General features: G+C 41.1%; 1 protein-coding gene across 1 annotated transcript in view; it reads left to right on the top strand.

Moving 5' to 3' along the window:
* Nucleotides 1-4,377: 4,377 nt before the first annotated feature.
* The window catches only part of yes1 (YES proto-oncogene 1, Src family tyrosine kinase), a 68,403-nt gene continuing 53,425 nt past the window's right edge, over nucleotides 4,378-19,355 (top strand). The window contains exon 1 of the mRNA XM_072255858.1: nucleotides 4,378-4,692. The gene's annotated coding sequence lies outside the window, so the exon portion shown is untranslated. The remainder of the gene's footprint in view (nucleotides 4,693-19,355) is intronic.

Genomic DNA, 19,355 nt, shown 5'->3' with positions numbered 1-19,355 from the left:
TTTGCTATGGAGCTGGTGTTGAGGGACCAGGTGAGATTCTCCACTAGGTGAATACCAAGAAATTTGGTGCTCTTAACGATCTCTACGGAGGAGTCGTCGATGTTCAGCGGAGAGTGGTCACTCCGTGTCCTCCTGAAGTCAACAACGATCGAAGTACCTGTAAACTTCACACTTCCATCCGCAGCGTCTGGCTAGTATTCCCATATTCACAGCTTTTAGGAAATGCATTGTTGTGAACTCAATCCACAGTACTTTGTCAAATAGAAGACTGGTGGCCAGAGTCATTTAAGTGTAAATCAATCATCTACCCAAAAACTCACTGTAACTCACAAGTACATCCTTTCTTAGGTAAGGAGACAAAAGCTCCAGGTGCGGTCTTCACAAAGTCCTGTGCAATTGCATATAGACTTACCTTTTGAACTTTTCCCCTGTATTCTGCAATAAAGTCTAACAAAGCATTTGCCCTCTTCAACATTTGCTGCATCTGCATATCAATACTAACCACTGTGTCCAGGTGCACTTTGGTGTGCAAGGAGGCTTGGCACCGTGTAAGTGCGTCCTCAGATTACAGAGAGCAGTGTGGGTCCCAGTGACAGCACGAGACTACAGTGGACACCATCTCATTGGCTCTTCACTCAGCCCTGGAACATCTGGACAGCAAAGATGCAAGCATCATGATGCTCTTTATCAACTACAGCTCAGCATTCAAAACCATCATCCCCTCAAAACTGATCAGTAAACACCAAAACCTACACTCTAGTGTTTTCCTTGTGCCATTGGAGCCTGGATTTCCTCACTTGCAGACCCCAGTCAATTTTAACTGGCAAAACATCTTCTCCACAATCTCCACCATCACAGGAGCACCACAGGTGCTTAGTCCCCTGCTCTACTCACTTTACACCTGTGACACTATGGCTAAGTACAGCTCCAACACCATATATAAGTTTGCTGACGACACCACTGTTGTGGGCTGTATCAAAGGGGGTGATGAATCAGCGTACAGGAAGGAGGATGAAAACTTAGCTGAGTGATGTAATAATTCCTGGGTGTCACTATCTCAGAAGACCTGTCCAGCAAAAGAAAGCACAACAGCACCTCTACTTCTTCAGGAATCTGCAGAGATTCAGCACGTCATCAAAAACCTTGGCAAACCTCTACAGATGGGTAGTGGAAAGTGTACTGACTGGCTGCATTACAGCCTGGCATGGGAACACCAATGCCTTTGAGCAGAAAATCCTACAAAAGGCAGTGGATTCAGCCCAGTACATCATGAGTAAATCCCTCCCAACCATCGAACACATCTACATGAAACGATGCCATAGAAAAGCAGCATCCATCATCAAAGATCCTCAGTACCATGCTCTTTTCTCGCTGCTACCATCAGGTAGAAGGCCATATTCATAGTCATACTTTATTGATTCCAAGGGAAATTGGTTTTCATTACAGTTGCACCATAAATAATTAAATACTAATAAAACCATAAATAGTTAAATAGTAATATGTAAATTATGCCAGGAAATAAGTGCAGGACCAGCCTATTGGCTCAGGGTGTCTGACCCTCCAAGGGAGGAGTTGTAAAGTTTGATGGCCACAGGCAGGAATGACTTCCTATGACGCTCTGTGTTGTATCTCGGTGGAATGAGTCCCTGGCTGAATGTACCTCTGTGCCCAACCAGTACATTATGTAGTGGATGGGAGACATTGTCCAAGATGGCATGCAACTTAGACAGCATCCTCTTTTCAGACACCACCGTCAGAGAATCCAGTTCCATCCCCACAACATCACTGGCCTTACGAATGAGTTTGTTGATTCTGTTGGTGTCTGCTACCCTCAGCCTGCTGCCCCAGCACACAACAGCAAACATGATCGCGTTGGCCACCACAGACTCGTAGAACATCCTCAGCATCATCTGGCAGATGTTAAAGATCCTCAGTCTCCTCAGGAAATAGAGATGGCTCTGACCCTTCTTGTAGACAGCCTCAGTGTCCTTTGACCAGTCCAGTTTATTGTCAATTCGTATCCCCAGGTATTTGTAATCCTCCATCATGTCCACATTGACCCCCTGGATGGAAACAGGGGTCACCGGTACCTTAGCTCTCCTCAGGTCTACCACCAGCTCCTTAGTCTTTTTCACATTAAGCTGCAGATAATTCTGCTCACACCATGTGACAAAGATTCCTACTGTAGCCCTGTACTCAGCCTCATCTCCCTTGCTGATGCATCCAACTATGGCAGAGTCATCAGAAAACTTCTGAAGATGACAAGACTCTGTGCAGTAGTTGAAGTCCGAGGTGTAAATGGTGAAGAGAAAGGGAGACAAGACAGTCCCCTGTGGAGCCCCAGTTCTGCTGATCACTCTGTCGGACACACAGTGTTGCAAGAACACGTACTGTGGTCTGCCAGTCAGGTAATCAAGAATCCATGATACCAGGAAAACATCCACCTGCATCACTGTCAGCTTCTCCCCCAGCAGAGCAGGGCGGATGGTGTTGAACGCACTGGAGAAGTCAAAAAACATGACCCTCACAGTGCTCGCTGGCTTGTCCAGATGGGCGTAGACATGGTTCAGCAGGTAGATGATGGCATCCTCAACTCCTAGTCAGGACTGGTAGGCGAACTGGAGGGGATCTAAGTGTGTCCTGATCATAGATCGGAGCAACTCCAAAACAAGTCTCTCCAGGGTCTTCATGATGTGGGAGGTCAAGCCACCGGTCTGTAGTCATTGAGTCCGCTGGGGCGCGGTGTCTTCGGCACAGGGACAAGGCAGAACGTCTTCCACAGCACAGGAGCCCTCCGGAGCCTCAGGCTCAGGTTGAAGACATGGTGAAGTACTCCACATAGCTGAGGGGCACAGGCTTTGAGCACCCTGGTACTGACACAATCCGGTCCTGCAGCCTTGCTTGGGATGAGACGTTTCAGCTGTCGTCTCACCTGTTCAGCTGTGAAGCCCACCATGGTGGTTTCGTGTAGGGAAGGGGTATAGCCATGAGAGCAGGGTGGGGGACTGTGAGGAGGGGTAGGAGGGGAGAGTGGAATATGTGTTGGTTGGGGGCCGACAACAGATGACTCATGTGGGGGATGGGCAGGGGCCACAATGTCAAATCTGTTAAAGAACAGGTTAAGTTCATTGGCCCTGTCCACACTGCCTTCAGCTCCTCTGTTGCTAGTTTGCCGGAACCCAGTGATGGTCCTCATCCCACTCCAGACCTCTCACATGTTGTTCTACTGGAGTTTCCACTCAAGCTTCCTCCAGTACTTGTCTTTAGCCTCCCTGATCCTGGCTTTCAGGTCACTCTGTATTGCCCTCAGCTCCTCCCTATTTCCATCTCTAAACGCCCTCTTTTTAGCGTTCAGGATACAAGGTACAAGTGCCTCAGGATTCGCACAACCAAGTTCAAGAACAGTTACTTCCCCTCGACGCACACAAAATGCTGGAGGAACTCAGCAGGCCGGGCAGTATCTATGGAAGAGAGTGAACAGTCATATTTTGGGCTGAGACCCTTCATTGGGACAGGAGAAAAAAGATGAGAAGTCAGAGTAAGAAGGTGGAGGAGGGGAGGAAGAAAAATAAGGTGGTAGGTGATAGCAGAGGAGGAGCTGAAGTAAAGAGCTGGGAATTTGATTGGTGAAAGAGTTAAAAGGCTGGAGCAGGGGGAATTTAATAGGTGAGGACAGAAGGTCATGTAAGAAAGGGAAAGGGAAAGGGAAGGGGAAGGAGAAGGAGAAGGAGCACCAGAGGGAGGAGATAAGGCAAGAAAGGAAAATAGAAATGAGAAATGGTGAAGGGGTGGACATTACTGGAAGTTCAAGAAAGTGATGATCATGCCATTGGGTTGGAGGCTACCCAGGAGAAATATAAGGTGTTGCTCCTTCAACCTGAGTGTAGCCTCATCGCAACAGTAGAGGAGGCCATGGACTACCCTCAACCATCAGGCTCTTGAACATAAGGGGATAAGTATACATTCTATTTCTGGTGTTCCCACAACCAATGGTCTCACTGTAAGGACTTGTATCTTGTTATCACGTGTTCTCATTATTTATTGATATTTGTATTTATGGTTTGTTGTTCATTGATCCTGTTTACAGTTACTGTTCTATGGATTTGCTATGCCCGCAAAGAAAAAAAGAACCTCAGGGTGTTATGCGGTGACATGTATGTACTATGATAATAAATTTTACTTTAAACTTTGACCGAACATTTTGTCTCACGTCGGCAGAGGGAGGGCGGAGCGCTGTCACTGCGGTGCCTGGCCGGCAGGGGTCGATGTGGAGCGCTGTCACTGCGGTGCCTGGCCGGCAGGGGTCGATGTGGAGCGCTGTCACTGCGGTGCCAGGCCGGCAGGGGGCGGTTTTCTTGTCCTTGCCCTTGCAGGTGACGCCATCTTGGGATCCTCCGAGCGGAGAAGCGGCGTTTACAGTCCGGGCGGTGCCAGTCCGAGAATGATGTAGTTTCAAGGCCCGGAGCTCGGTGTGTAATTCAAGTTCTGGGCCTCAGCTAGGTGACGACTCTACCTGGCTGCGTGGGGCTGGCGAGGAGGAAAACAATGTCCGGCAGTGCCGCGCACTGAGTCCGTCCCGTCCTGGCCGGGCGCCGATCCCCGGTGAGACCCCACTTGGCCCTCGGGCGACTGCCCGCCACCCTTGAAGCGATGCGGCTGTGAGCAGACGTCGAACGCCCGAGCTGAGAGAAGGTGAGAGGAAACGGAGCGTGGGCCCTGGGCCTGGTCAGTTCCGGGAAGCGATGAGGGTGGCGGGTGGACGGAGCTCGGATCGAAAGGGTCCTGTGAACTTCTCCCCACCACCTCCTCTCCTCCGCCCCCTCAAAGCACCACTTAAATTGTTTCCTCCCCCCCAACCTTATCTCCCCGAAACCCACCGCGCCCCCCGCCCGGCCAAGCATCGTCCGAGACTTTCTACCCTCCAGCACCACCTGACCCTTCCTCCCCCTCTCATTCCGACACTCTTCCATCCAAACTTTCTACCCACATTTTTCCATCCCGATTCCCATATCGCCACCATAGCCTTTCCTTCCAACTCTCACAATTGCAATCCTATCTACCTTCCTTCCCTACCAGCCCACTGTTTTTGAACTTATTCCTCCCCACGGTTCTATGCCTCCCTCTCCACAGTCCTGAGTAGACTTCGGTTGTCCCCTCCAGTTGTTGAGGCTTTTGGATTTCATTCCACCACGTGAACACTTCCAAAATTACATGTTGATGCAAAATCAGTGGTGTTACATATTAAATGTTCTGATATTTTGCGTTTTATCCTTTTGATGTGCTCTAAGAGATTACAACGTGTAACTGTCTTTAAAAACAATTTTGAGACTGTACTTAGAATGGTTAACCTAACTTTGATGCATCAACCTATTTGAATTTTGTGCAACATACCAGTTTAGGCAATATCAGATTTGTTATGGTGGAATTCCATCCTAATTGTGTGGATTATGTGCATTAATTGTTGTCTACCCAAATTTCTGCATACATTCTGTAGAAACATTGTTAAAGTACTGCAGGTTTGTACAGCCTTGCCTGAAGTTTTAAAATTATTGCTGGCCTGCAGTGAAAGTTTTCTTTGCATCCTTTTTCTGAGCATTTTTATTTGATAACTAATAAGTATACATTGGAAACCTACATGTTTTAACAGGTTAATATTCACCATGTAATGCTTGTTTGAATTATATAAAGCCTTAATATTTTTAAATTATCTTTCATGGTATAATTTTAATATTTAATGCTGATGTATAGCCACTGTATAGTAATTCCATAATAGCAGAATTGGTAGCAACTTTAGAAAGAAAAAATTAACATTTCATTTGGATGATGTCATTGAGACTAACAGAATATGAAATATTTATCAATCATTTTTGTATTTGAATTTTTTTAATCCTTTGATTTCCAAAAGGCCAGTAACATCTTAATTGTTTCATGACAAACACTCTTAGTTCTGAAATGCATTGAAAGTAGCGCTGCTTCTCTCCCCCCTTCATGCCACATTATCACTGAACTAGCAACACAACTTGCATCCATCCTCCCCTCTCTCAGGTCCAGCAAGTATCCTGACAGCAGGAATATGGACTTCTTTACCTATTACCTAGAGTCATTTGCTGAATGTCAGTAATTCAGTTAAGAAGGGTCATGTCTGATCCCCTACCTCAGGAATTATGTGGGTTAATGAGGCAGTTAACATTATTGTTAGTCCAGCATTTAAGATGCTATGATAAACCCATGTGACAATTTATGGAATGTGAAATCGTAATTTATTTAGGTATTGCAAGGTTTTACAATGGTAGTAATAATTTATAACAGCGTTTTATTTTTAAATTCACTTACCTTTGCAAGTATCCTGAAAAGTTCAACCATTTAGACAGAACTTGAACAAAAGTGCATCACATTCAGAGTCCTGCTGAAGGGTCTCTGCACAAAATGTTGACTGTTTATTCCCCTTCATAGATATTATCTGACTTGCTGAGTTCCTCCAACATTTTGTGTGTGCTGCTCACGATCAGAGTCATGCCTGTCCACACATCCTGGAGCAGTACATCTTGTGAGTCAAGCATAGTCCCTGTGTAGAAACTTTTGGACTTCTGAGTGTAACTGCACGTGTGCATACTCTAAATTTCTCACATTTATTGTGGGCACTGAAAGTGCCAGTTCTGAAAGCCGTAAATAATTCATGCAGCACAACATAAAACTTTTATATTTCAGTCAAATCAAAATGCTACAAATTATCTGAACTAAAAAGTATTTAAAATGGTTACAATGACAAGTCAACCAAATGATATTTTACTTTTTCTCTCTCAGTTGCTACCAAATCTGCTGAGTGTTTCCAGCATTTCTTTTTGTTTGATTGTGCTGTTCACTTTTCTATTGTGGTTTTCCTAATGGATTATTGGCAAATGGCTTCTTTGCAGGTTCAATGGTTAATCAGTGAAGCAAATAGAATGTTATCATTTATTGCTAGGGGATTGAATATGATGAGGCTATACATAGTGTCAGGGCATTGGTGTGACCTTATCTGAAGTGTTGTATTGTTAATGATCTCTTTAAGGAAGCAAATAAATATGTTGAAAGCAGTTCAAAACAGGGTTTCCTTGTCCAATAACAGGTATGGACAGATTTTCTTGGAGAGAAAGGTTGAATAGGTAACTGCTGTAGTTTTGGTGAGTGTGAGTTGTTGTGAATAAAGTATGCAAGAAGGTGGAAGCTCAAGGCAGAGTAGGATGTAGAAAATATATTTCCTTTTATGGGAGAATGTAGAGCTAGCAGTTACCATTTATGTCAGATGGAGTATTTTTTTCTGAGTCATGAGCCAGAGAGCAGAATCTTTGAATATTTTTAAAGCAGATAGATTGGGTCTTGGTAAGAGGATGAACTGCTGCCAGGTGTAGGTGGCATTGTAGAGATGAGATTACAATTAGGTCAGCTATAATGAATGGGGGAAGAAAACTGGAGGAGTTGAGTGGCCCGCTCCTGCTATCCCCAGCATCCCCACCTTCGAATGGTGATACCTTAAAAAGGCGGCATCCATCCTCCGCAATCAAATTTCTGAATGGGTGGGCAATGAATCCATGGACACTACCTCATTATTTTCCCCTTTTTGCACTACTCATTTAATTTTTTATATATGTATACTTATTGTAATTTGTATATACTTTTATTATGTATTGCAAGGTACTGCAACCACAAAACAACAAATTTCATGACATACACCAGCAATACTAAACATGATTCTGATTAAATGTATGTGTTCAATTCGGGCTTTGCCTCCAGATAATAACACAAAGGCCATCTCTCAACCAAAAAAAAAACAAGGCCTTGAAAGATGACAGCACCTCAGTTGAAGTTTTAAAACTGCGTGATGAAGAGTCACAAATTCACAATCTCACTGTCCACATTTGAGAAGAGGAAGCTATGTCAGGGAATCTCAGATGGTGTGGTCATGGCATCTTCAAATCCAATTATGGCAACCACGAAGGAGTCTTCCTGGAGTCTCCCACAGGGAAAGTCATTGCCAGTTGTCTTCCAGTTGCTGAGGAACTGATTCCACTGTGAATTCTATCCACCTGAAGATGCTATAGACTTGATCTTTACCAGCTGACGAAGACAAGTGCAGGTAACAGCACCAAATGTTATCTGAAGTTTTATTGACCTCACCTAAACCCTTGGCCTGTTATCAGGAGAGACTGTGGAATACTTTTCAAATTCGGTGTTCCCCATAACATCACCATTTTACATTTGCATCATGATGCATGCAAACCATAATCTTAACAGGTAGATCTACTGAACCAATCTCAGTGGAATGCAGTGTTGAACAGGGCTGCATTATTGCACGAACATTTTTCTCGGTCTCTTGTTGCAAAGTTGTATTTGTTTTCCAAAAAGTTTCCTGTGGGTTGCAGTTAAATCTCAGAACTGATGCTAAACTGTTCAACCTACAGCAACCACGCACAAGAAGCAAGGGCAGCCAAAGCTCAATAGTCAGCCTACTGTATCCTGATGAGATTCTCCTTTGCATGCATTTATAGGCCAAGTTTCAAATCATGTAAACTTACAGAGGTATATAGTAGGTGAGCATTGCAGTCAATATCTGAAGCACAAGGGTGCTCTAGTGACCTGGCCCATCTCATAACTGGCTTCTAACAATAAATGTTTACTGTGAAGCTGGTGGAAACACTGACTACTTCCCATAACTTAAGTAATGCCATTGGTGATGAAAATAAAAGTAACTTTCAATAAACCTAACACAGCTTGTGGTTATTTGAGTAAAAGGGTATTAGAAGATGTAGACCTCATCTAGCGCAAAACTCTTGGTTTACTGTGAAGAAATATTCCTTGCTTTTATATATGTTTTAGATCTAGACTACTTACAAAAGATACTTCAAGGCATTTAGATGGTACTACCAAAACTTTCTTTGCAGGATGCATCAACTGTTGTCAGGGTTTTATCCAAGCCAACATCCCCCAGCTCTTTAGCCCCTGATTACCCTCATTTGGCTCTGTTGCATGTTGTTCACATACAGGACAATGCTCTCTTTTGGGTTTTACTCTTCCAAGAGATTGCCAAGTAAACAAAAATTTTAAAGAAAGTGTGCTCAAAGCCTACGTGGGAAAAATTGCAATGTTCCCACTGATTCTTGCGAATTCTTAGCCCGTAACTTAAAGTGGAAATGAAACTTTTATGGTGGTACTAAGAACCTTGAACCCACATACTGGGAGCCGACAGAGCCCTGCCTAGGTGGCAAAAGGAACACACCCCACTCCTGGACTATTCACCCATCACCTGTCCGTCTTGTGAAACAGTGTGCTCTCCTCATTGGCTTCATCAGCCACCTCAGAAACCACAAAAACTTTTTTTTTTGCAATAAAATATAGTACATTCTTTTTTTAAGGAATTGGACAGTTTTATCAAAATAGCAATTTTCTATGCAGTGATATATTAGAGAATCTGACAAAGAACTTTCTTTTACCAGTGCTTCTTCAGGACACGTGCCCAGTTCGTAAGAAAATGTTTGCTTGGCACAGTATGTGTGAAATAAAGCAGACTTTTCATTCATATCTGTTTTCTTGGCTAAAATTCATATGTATTTGTGGAAGGCTTGAATTTCTAGCTCTGGTTTCATTGATAGTGTTAAATTTCTTCATTCTGTTATTTTATGGTTATACAGTAGGATGAAAGAGGATCATTCAGATGTAGTTCCAAATGTGAGGCACTCAAACTACTTAAAAATGACAGCCATTGCTGGCTGTAAGTAAGCAACAAACCCCTAATCCTGAAACGGATACCAATGTGTATTGCTTACATGACCCTGTGTAAAATGATATTTATATGAATTTAATATGTAAGCAAATAGCTGTTTTGCATTGAAGTGGATTATTGTCACCTTTTAATAAAGAATGGTATTGAAGCTGATAATTTGTTAAAATAATTTTTTGTGTGCACTGTATATTTTAGAACAAGGGTGTATTTTTTTCTTTAAATTGTGCTGCGTAGCTTTTGAGGGAATAAAAGTCCAAAAGAGTATATTTATTAGGAAATTTTTCAACAAGGTTTGATGCTGTTTTGTTTCTCCGTATCTTTGCTTCCTTTGGAATTACTTTTTTAATGCACATTCCATAATTCTTCGTTTCTTAAGGGCCATATCAGAAGGAAGGCAGAATCAGTGATGAAATTCAGCGCAACCTTTGGTTTTCTCAGAAAATGGGTATTTGACGATCAAAGTCTCAAATCTCTCCCTCCTATGCCAAACCTATTACACATACTTGAAAAGATTGGAGGATCACATTGGTGCTATCCATGCAAAATCCTTCACATTCACTTGCAGATAAATGAGTTAATGTTAACATCCTTCTCACACCAACAATCCCAACATTGAAGCCCAATTGAACTCAGTTTGCACAATTTGAGAGGTCACACCTGAGAATCGACTCTGAAACAGCCTTTCTATTTTGAGCTTTGTTACCAAGGGAATTACCAAGTGGAAAAAATTTTAAGGATGCCCTCAGAACCTCATAGAAGAAAATGTAACAATTCCACTAGCTCTTAGGAATCCTTGGCCTATGACCACTCTGAATAGAGGAAGATAACATTTGGAACCCCAAGTCCATGCAATAAGAACAAGTATTAATGTGGATAGAATGCACCAGCTCTCAAACAAACAACCATCCACCCTTGCCTTCTCCTCCTGTGGCAAAAGAACTGAAGTGGAAGCAAATGGTCTTTGATCCCTTAGATATTTTTTTCCAAATCAGGATAAAATGAGTATTGGCTAGGATCATGTAGGTGATGGTAAATGCTTGCAACGTACCCAGAACCCCTCCATGAGAAAAATAATTAGGCATTTATAATCCTTTGACAAGTTGCTGGAATCTGTTCTGTTCCTGATGGAAATAGTAGTCACTGGGTGCAGTTGATGAAAGGAATGAACATTTGGGGGAAGTTTGTGTACCAATCAAACCAGATTATTGATATAGCTCATTTACTTAAGTTGACCATTATGATCAAGGTGTATTGTAATATGCTTTAAATATTTCAATCAAAGGATAAATGCAAATTTATATAAGCTGGTATGAATCATTTGTAACCCCATGGAATGTTACTATTGAATGTTAGTGTTTGAAATTTCTACATGTAGCTTTCTAGAAATTACTGGGCATCTCTGCTAATAAGGTAAGAATTTTAGTTTGTGTGGAATTTGATATGTGTGTCTATGTACATACTTGTTCAAACACGCTGGAGTAATGTTGGCATATACATACATAGCAAAGTGTTGCCTGCTTGTCTGAACATTGATACTATTTAAAAACACAGATTTGGAGATGTTTGTCAGAAAGAAGAGATTACGTTTTGTTAAGGTGAGGGCTTCTGCATTCTGTTATATAAAATGGTGGGTTCCAGGCCCCAGATACTTGTTGAACGAAGGACATTTTCTTCACCTCCTCTCTAATCCTACCTTAAATCCGTGCTCTGCTAAGGAAAGTAGGTTCATTTCATTTTATCGGACTAGGCCTCCCATGTTAGTTATCAGTTTAATAAATTGTCCTTTTATGTCAAGGAAGTTACTCTACCCTAACCAGCTCTTCCACATAACTCTTAATTCATAGTCCTCACAGTGCCCTTTATTATCTTCCCTGTTTCCTTTTTGTTTTCACATTCTTGTAGTGTCATGATCAGAATAGTACATAATACTCTGGCTTTGGACTAACTTGTGTTTTATGTATTTCTAGAGCAACACACACAAAATCCTGGAGGAACTCATCAGGTCAGGCAGCATCTATGGAGAGGAATAAACAGACATTTCAGGCTGAGATGGATGGTCTTGGCCGGAAACGATTGTCTATTCTTCTTCATTGGTACTGCTTGACCTACTGAATTCCTCCAGTATTTTGTGTACGTTGCACTGGATTTACATCTGCAGAATATCCTGTGTTTATGCATTTCCAGCTTGACTACCTTACTCTTGCATTCTTTACTTCAGTGATTAAAGACAAGTGTCTCATTTACTTTCTTAACTATATTATGCATCTGATATGTTACTTTCAAAGATCTCTGCAAGAGTACACTTCTAGATTTTGTTTCTCTAGATTTCTTCTCATTCTGCCCTTTATTTGTCATTTTTGCCCTCCCAGATGTATTGCCTCACACCTCTCCAGATTGAATTCCATTTCGTGCTGATGTTATCACCAGGACAGTCTTTTGGTATTCTGATGTGCCCCAGTATTTCTTTCTTTATCAGCCACTGATAATTTTGCTATAATTGGCAAATTTATTAATTGTATCCCATACAGTTATCTTGAATCATTTCTGTACACCAGGCAAAGGTAATGGATATTATACTGAGACCTTTCAGACCCTATTACATAGAGCTCTCTGGTTGACAATACATCAACTATTATTGTCTTCTTCCATCGAGCCTTTTTTAATCCAACTTGTTGCTTCTCCTAGTAACTCATGGTGTTATAAATTCTGAAGGCATCAACCAAATGAGATTTTGATAAAATGTACATATACTATTTTAAATGCTCTGCTTTCATCTGTGGCCTTGTTACTATCTCACAGTTTATTCAAGTTGATTATCTACAACCTTTCTCTAGTTCACCCCTGCTGATTTGTCCTTTATTTACTTCTATTAAAATGGAATTTATTCAACACCATTTTTGTCCAACTAGCATGATTCTTACTCTTTCCTCTTAAAGATGTAATGTCAACAATATTCCATTTTTCAATGAAGCGTCAAAATTGTTGATATCAGCTGAATGACATTTTACTATTGTGAAACAATACATGGATCAAAACTGAGGAATCGTCAATCATGAATAACATGCATATCAAAGTTCACATCACTTTCTGGTACGCCAGCAGACTCTTTAGTAATCTGAAGAAAAGAATGTTAGAAAATCAAGTTGTCAGATCCAGCACAAAGCTTGTGGTCAAACAGGCAGCAGTGATTTCTATCCCCTTCCGTGCATTGGCAATATGGACTCCTTGCAACAGCATCTCAAAGCCTTGTTGATACCACCAAGACTATCTCCACAAAATCCATTGATGCCTGTATCCTATTCCCAGGCCAGCATCCCCAGCTCTGGAGGCCTAAATTACACTCATTGTGCTCTGGTGGTTAGGCCACATCATTCACATGCCAAATGCCAAACTTCTTTTCTAAAAAAAAAAAGACACTATTCCAAACTTTGTCATGAGAAGTTGTTACTGGATGAATGGAGGGAAAGATTTAAGGTTCTTCTCAAGCCTCATTGGAAAAAAAAAACCATCCCCCTTGACTTAAGGAAATGCCTGTCTATAACTCTTAAAAAGGAAGGAGGTGGTTTTACGATGATATTGAGGACCTGAGTCCAAAGCATAAACAATGGTGGAAGTAGCATACTACTCTTCTTCGGCTCTTCAGTTGTCCACCGAAATCCGATGACGACGTCCACTCCTTTAACAGCGAGATCTTTGTTGACTATACAGTCCTTTCCTGGACCCACAAGCTCAATTGCAGGTGGCACATGTATATGTGGTAGTGGTGGCAACCATGGCTGCATTTCTCCTGGCTCTCTCCTGCTGTCTTCTGGTTGTTCTTTCCATTTCCAGAATACAAACCCCGTCCCTACACAGCTGTCGCCAAGTGGTACGGTCAGCAGCAACATCCTCCGGGTCCTCGGGTCTGATCTTGCACTTCCTTAAAGCATTCTTCATCTGATTCTTATAGCGCTTCTTCGGCCCTCCAGCTGAGCATCAACCATCATGTAGCTGGCCGTATAACACTCAGCGGGTTAGCCGACATGGGGGCATCCTTATCACGTGCCCCAGCCACTGCAGCTGGCGCTGGGTGATCATGGCCTCAATACTTCTGCAGTTGGTCTTTACAAGTATTTCGTGTGAGGCACCTGCTCACGCCAGGTAATTCCCAGGATGTGCTGGAGGCAGCTTAAGTGGAAGCGCTCCAAGGATTTGATGTGACGGCTGTAGGTTACCCAAGCTTCACAGCTATAAAGGAGGGTGGTGACACAGACCTCTTGGTATACAGCAACCTTTGTGGAGGGACGAAGGCTCCTGTTCTGAAAGACTCTACGCCGAAGTCTCCCAAAAGCAGCTGATGCCTGTTTAATGCGGCTCTGGGTGTCGTTGTCAATGCCACTATCCTCTGAGAGAATGCTCCCCAGATATTTGAAAGATGGCGCTACTGACAGCTTTTCATCACCAACAGTGAAGGCAGATATAGTGGGTGGGACACTGGTACTCCATTGGCTGTCCATTGGTACTCCTGTCTTGGTGGTATTGACAGTCAGCCCCATCCTGCATACTAACTTTGTTAGTGACTGCTGGTCAAAACTTGGATCTCATTGACCATCTCCGAATTCAAGAAACTTAAGTGGAAACGATTTGTGCAGGGAAGAAAGTGGCCATGCTCAGGGAATTCAAAACTATGCAGTTGAGGAAGTGCTAATTTTTTTTTACCTCAGATGGGGAATAATGGCATTATGATAATTCAATTTTAATGAAGCTGCATGAGCACTTAATAATCCACAAATGTTTGTAATTTCTTTCAAAATGTAATGTGTTTTGTGTATTAATCGAGGTGAAATTATCTCAGGAAGGGGTCACTTTGAGATTCTTCAAGATTTTTTTAAATTGCAGATTAATGGCCTTGAGAATAATTGGAGTAAAGTGTTGGGTTACATCAATCCATGAAGTAATGTTTTACTATTATACTTAACCATAATTCCGGCCAATAATTGCTAGTTTTGAATCTGTTTTATGTCAAATATATTCTTGCAAGTTAAAAGCTGTATATTTATTTGTATTAACTGTTCTTGGAATTGTTGCCATTGAATTGCCTATAAACTGGTAAATGCTGAATTTAAGATAAAATTAAGATTAGCTTTATTCATTACACATGCATTTAAAGTGTTTTGCATCAGCGATCAACATAGTCCAAGGATTGTGCTGAGGGCAGCCCACAAGTCTCGCAGTGCTTCCTGCACCATCATCGCATGCCCACAACTTACTAACCTTAACCTATACGTCTTCGGAATGTGTTTGAAAGCCCACATGATCTCAGAGAGAATGTACAGACACCTTGTAGACTGCAGCAGGAATTGAACCCTGATCGGTGATCACTAGCACTGTGATTGTGCTGTCGTCCTGCCCGACCCAACATCTTTAATTATCCTGTATCAAAGAGCAGAAACATCTATTTTGCTCATCTCTGATACTATAATTGGGTGTTGTGCAAAATTGTTGCTGTAGTTTGGGATTTATTGGTGCCCTATTTCAGTAATTTGATTGAATTTTTTAATCCGTTCTGAATTTCACTAACGTAAGCAATCTTATTAGGTGCTTGTATTAAGTGTAGTTGAAGCGAATCATTTTTTCTAAATTCTCAGATTGACAACTATTTTTTCTAGTTCTATCGTTATTACAGCAAATTACAATTATTGTATCAAGTGGCAGTGTTTTCTTTATATGTATCCAGTGAAATCAGGTTCTTGTTTGAAAATAGTAGAATTTGAATCTCTTTCATTATCCACTATTAATTAGCAGATTTGAAAATGTAAAATTGTAGAGAGACATTGTTTGGGAGGTAAATATCAGTGATTAGAAATTTTTAAGATCCCTGTGGTTCATAACACTTCTGGTTAGATGTACAATGAGGAGCTCACAGTAAATCTTTACCTTTATTCAAAGTTCAAAGTACATTTATTATCTATACATTATACAGCCTTGAGGTTCATCTTCTTGCAGGCATCTACAAAACAAAGAAATCCAATAGAACCCTTTTTTAAAAAATGAAGATCTTTAAACACCGTGCAGAGGGCAGAAACAAAACACATTGTGCAAACAATAAAAGTAAGCAAATAGTTTCAGAGCTAAAGTTTTACAAAAGACAAGAAGCCAGGCATCACTGCAGCTAGGGCAAGCCACAGCCTTAGTTCAGCATAGAGCAAGTAAACATTGTGAGACCGTAGGTGCAAAGTCAGACATTACTGCAGCCAGAGTGGGCCGTAGCCTCAGTACAGCACAGAGCTGAGTAAACATCGCGGAGCAGCAAACAAAACCAGCCCTTGCCTCGCCTCCGGTCCCAACACCCTGACTTTTTCAATGTGACCCAGCACATAAATTATCCAAACATCGGGTTGTTTCTTGCTTTTGGTTGGCTTCAACCACACCGCCATAATTAAACCTGTACCTGACAGCTAATTGAGGCCGCTGCTTAATTGGGCTAAGATGTATTAGTCCGGATGTGTGCTAGTTAACCAGAATCCTCTGTATTTAAAACAAATACAAAATAAATTTATTGTCAAAGTTCATATATGTCACCATTATCAAGTGGTATTACTACTGTTCTTCCTAATTGCTATTGCAATTTATTCTCTCACGCCCAGCAACTTGCTTTGATTTTCTTTTTTTTTTAACCATTGATATATACTGTGCAGTCTCTTAACTGTAGTCAATTAACCTATTGTCATGTCTCAGGTATATGGAAGGGAACAGGAGCACCCAGAGAATTTACAAGCTTCACACAGAATGTCCAAGGACAGGATTGGATTCAAATCCTTGGAGCTGACAGGCAACAGTGCTAAGTGCTACACCATCATACCACCTAAGTGGTTGTAAAATGTTTTGGAAAGCTAAGGTTGTAAAAGATGTGTTTTTCTGAATTGAAAGGATGATCCCAATTTCTTCTTCATCAAATTTGGCCTATTTATATCGAAGTTATGATACATTTCAGCGTATACCTGAAGACCCACACTAGTGCTCCGTTACTTCTGGATATTATTGTCCTGCTTGTAAACAACTGAAATGACAAGTTCAGAGATTCATGTATTATCATACCATATGTCCCTTTACAACTCTGGAATTTGTATTCTCCAGGTAGCCACCAAACAAAGAAAGAACATTAAAGTCATTTGGAAAGAAATACCGCCCCCACCCCTGCCCCGTACAATTAAGAACAGCATCCCGATCATCAACCCCCTCCCTCCCCGTGCACAAAACAGAACGAACATCGACCCCCAGAAAAAACAACCCCACCCCACAAAATACTAACAGAACATCATCCCCCAAACATCCTCCCCTCGCACAACAAAATGGAAAAGGAATGGGCGATTTAAAAAATATATCAAAACCATAAGTCTGAAAAAGTCCACAGTCCATAAACACAATAGTCCAATCCATAAACACAGAACCACGATACTATCCTGCAATATCATCAACATCAAAAGAGAGGCATCACACGAGGCAGAGAGGCCTACCCACCTGCCACAGCGAGCCACACAGTGATAGGTTGCTCATAGACTCTGTCTCCGGCAGCAATCAAAAGGCAGGCTGCTGGCGCTGAAACTCTGGCTCGCCTTCTGCATTCACCCCAATGCCTCAATCTTCCTTGGCGCTTTAATCAGTGAAATGGATTTGAACATCGGCTCACGTCCCGTCTCAAAGTTTCTTCGCATCTAGGCCATCCTTCACACTGTTGTTTTAATTACTCTTTAGTGCCACAATATAAAGGTACAAGCTTATAAATGCCCATAACTTCAATCCAGTGATTTCAACATTTGACAATAGACGTTTGATTTTGTATTTATAATACTTCGAGCCATAGGAGGTCACTATAATTAAGTTCAAAGCAAATTGCTAATTTGTAGGATAGCTACAATTCATACGTTCGAAAATTTGCACTTTGCCAATGTTTTGCTTTTTGATTTAAATACAACTATGTGGTGAAAACAGTTGTATTTTTCTGATAAATTCAAAAAGTTTCAAATCCTTCCAATAGATCATTTGCTTTGTTGATTCCCACCATGAACAATGCAAAGCAATGATGGAAGCATTAATCAGGCCTATAAGCAGTTTCCAAGCTGAAATGATCTATGTACAGTTTAACAGGTTTTGGTGAAATGTCTTCATTTTCAAAAGGAAAACTAGTATATATGCTTGAACTTTAATTATTAGAATTAGGTGGATGAATAGTAGGAATCTGCACTTTGTGAGCTTTGTAAAATTCTGTAAATATTTCAATCGTTTAAATGTTATTAAGTTCTGTAAGTACAGTATATAAACTTGAAAGAGTCGGCTGACCTTGCAAGTAACTTGGTATGGAGTTGAATTGTGTTTACTATGTAGCCACAGTAATGTGTAGTGAGACAGTACAAGATGTTCATTGGAAATTGTTACTGTATTTTTCCAGTATTCAAAGGATGGATTAAAGTAAAATGTTAAACATTAATTATTTCTGGGTCAGCATCTTTCTTTTCTGAACTCGACAACGGTTTCGGCAAACTCTCTTATTTTCCCTGATCAAAAAGTCCTCAGCTTGATATCTGCTGTTGTAGGTAATTAGCTTTTTCAAGCTTTTCTTTGGAAAAAAATTGTAATGTCATAATAGGAAAAAATATAAACTTGTGCACACTTGCAGAAGTACACACCAGTGAGCTAAATTACTGTTGGGTGGAACTTGATACTTAATAGCTGTCAATACATTCTGGGAAAAATTATTCAAATGCTCATCTGATCCTCCCCAATTCATTAGAGAATGTGTAACAAAAGTTAATTTAGATTATACATCTGATGACCTTGAAAAGAGGACATTCATTGAAGTATAATTATTATAAGCTTTCTTCATAACTGAAAGTGAAATTGGAAATGATAGAGTCCAAAGAATTTAACTCCTAGCATGATGCTTATTATGGCAAAGAAACATGTCAATTAATGACGTCAAATAGAGCCATAATTTTTTTTTTACCGTCTTACTTCCTGCAGCAAAGAATGAAGTTGATTGACTACAAACCTTTTCCATATTCAAAGCTTTTTATATGAATATAAAAAGTTTAAGAGCCAATTTTAAGAGGGAAATCAGTAGGGCAAAAAGAGGGCATGAGATGGTTTTGTCAGGCAAGGTTAGAGATAATGCCAAGAAGCTCTCCAGTTATATTAACAATAAAAGGATGATTAAGCAGAGACAAGATTCTCTTAAAGACCATCAGAGCTGCTTATATGGAAGATGACTGAGATTTTTATTGTCAATTTCTCATCTCTAAGGGAATATCATGGATGATGAAGAAAAAGGGCAACAAGGAGTGAGATCTTGGAATATATGCATATTATGAGAAAGGAAATATTTGCAGCTTGAAGTGCATTAAAGTGGGAAAATCCCTAGATCCTGACCAAGTGTACCCACGGACCTTGTGGGATGCTTGCTTTACTGTTAACCTCTGGTGATGTTCCAGAAGACTGGAGAGAGGCTGATGTTTCATTATTCAAGAAGGGTAGCAAAGACAGGTGAGCCTGACTTCATTTGTAGGGAAAGGTTTTGGAGGGTATTCTGAGGGACAAGAGCTACCATCATCACTTGGAT

This window comes from Mobula birostris, chromosome 1 (assembly GCF_030028105.1).
Source record: "Mobula birostris isolate sMobBir1 chromosome 1, sMobBir1.hap1, whole genome shotgun sequence".
Taxonomy (NCBI): Eukaryota; Metazoa; Chordata; class Chondrichthyes; order Myliobatiformes; family Myliobatidae; genus Mobula; species Mobula birostris.
Note: the sequence above shows the minus strand (reverse complement) of the source record. Positions and strands in the feature narration are given on the sequence as shown.